A 2,191-nucleotide genomic window follows, 5' to 3' on the forward strand; every position below is an offset into this window, starting at 1 on the left:
TATCACTGCAAAGGCCATTTTTGCTCCTTCACAATCTACAGACCCAGAAAATAACACCGTCTTATTCCTCTCCAAACACTGCCCCAGGTTAAATTAATAGCTATGGCTTATGTTTTAAGTTTAATCAAGAGACTGATCTCCAAAAACATATAATCAAGAAAGAATCCACTATACTCAGTACTGCAGCCTTTCTCTTGGACAGACTTAAAACAACAATTAACTTACCTGATTCTGTGATGTGAACTTCACCCAACAGTTCCCCCAAGATTAGTTGTGAATTTCACTGTTTGCTAATTTTTCCAGATGCACTCTGATGTCCAGCAATACACGAATTCAAACAGCAAAGGCGGTAACTATGCAGGTTTTCTCTCTCTCTCAGGGAAATCAAAGTTTAAAGATATTGGTTAGGAATACGGAACTAAACACAAACAGGTCAGTCAATGTCTTATTGAATGATGGATCAGTTTTGAGGGGTCAAATGACCCAGTTCAGCTTCTTAATTGTTAGCATGTATAAATGTATGTAACTGGATGTAGTCGGACTGCAGAGCTTGGATCTGATATGATATTTGTGAAATTACTTAGCTCTGTCTTTCACATCACACTTCCATTATTTGGCATGTAAGTAGTCTTGTGATATGGCTTCTCCAAGTTGAGACCTCATTTTTGAACACACAATATACAATTCTTGCCATGCTTTCCTGCACTCTTCATTTAACTTCCTAGAACATAGAACATAGAACATAGAACAATACAGCGCAGAACAGGCCTTTTGGCCCTCAATGTTTCCTTTCATTGTTGATCTCCCAGCTAGATTGTAATGGTAGAGTGAGGGTGTGCTGGGCCATGAAGCTACAGATTGTGGTTGAATACAATATTGCTGCTGCCAATGCCCCACAGTGACTCATAGATGCCTAATTTTTAGTGGATAGATTTGTTATAGGGCATACACTTTAAAAATAAATTCTCTTATTTAATATAAAGATGAAGTTTGTTTTTCTCTCAGGGTATTGTTAATCTTTGCAACTCTTTCCCTCAGATTGCAGTGAAGTTAAGGTTATTGAATAATTTGAAGGCAGATGCAGATGGATCCTTGACTAGCAAGAGAGTCAGAGATTATTAGGAATAGATGGGAATGTGCACTTGGAGACACAATGAGATCAATTATAATTTTATTAAATGGCGAGGTCACAAACTGCGAAGTTAAATCTTCACAGCATATAAGAAACCCAGACACCAGTTTTCCCATCCCAAGATTCTCTCCAAGTAATTTTCCTGATCTACACTTCAGCCCTCAGTTCTCTATATTGGTGGAGAAATATTAAAATAAAATGCAATTTTCTCACAATCCTAAGCTGATAAAACATTTTAAAATTTGAAATGATGGATGTAACTGTTTGAAAAGTGTCAGGAAAGTATACTTACTGATCTTGAGTCTCTTATGCAACAACAGACACTCCATAGGCAGAGGTTACAATCAGGTGACGGGTTCATACATCGATAACAGTGAATCTTGATGTAAACACAGGCATCGTGATTTATGAAGCTAAAGGATTTCTGTGAGAATATTCTTCCAATGAATGAAGGCATCTGCCTTACATTAAATGTGGAAAATAAACTGTAATAGTCTGATATCTGATACAAAAACAGAACATGCTGGAAACATACAGTGGGTCCATCAGCATCTGTTTAAAAAGAAGGTTTCATTTCTAAGCTGCTTGGATGAAAGTGGGACACTCAAAACATAACCTGTCTTTTCCCATTACAGATGTTGAATAAGTCCATCTGTATTGTGCTGTGTTGTTTTGGCAATTACACCAAACCATTAAACAGCTCCTTGAGAATTGAAACATTCTTTGTAATATTTGTACTCTCATTGTATCTGACTTGTCTGACAAAGTTTAACATTCATCATAAGTGCCTGGTTTCCTTTAGTAAATCCCATTGAAATCCTTACAAGTTACAGATCTAGCTTTGGCAGCATTTACAGTCTTTCCACACAAGCCACCCCAGATGCTGAGATCTTCGTATCCCAAGTGAAGTTACATTTCCTGACAGGAAACCAGAGACACATATTTCCGATAGTTACAATCCAGGGATCTTGACTTTGTATACATTGCAGCATTAACAATCAAGGGAGCTTGAGGTAGTGATTTTAATAGAACTAAATAATATAGACCAGCTATACATTT

The sequence above is a fragment of the Chiloscyllium plagiosum genome, chromosome 3 (genome assembly GCF_004010195.1).
Source record: "Chiloscyllium plagiosum isolate BGI_BamShark_2017 chromosome 3, ASM401019v2, whole genome shotgun sequence".
Taxonomy (NCBI): domain Eukaryota; kingdom Metazoa; phylum Chordata; class Chondrichthyes; order Orectolobiformes; family Hemiscylliidae; genus Chiloscyllium; species Chiloscyllium plagiosum.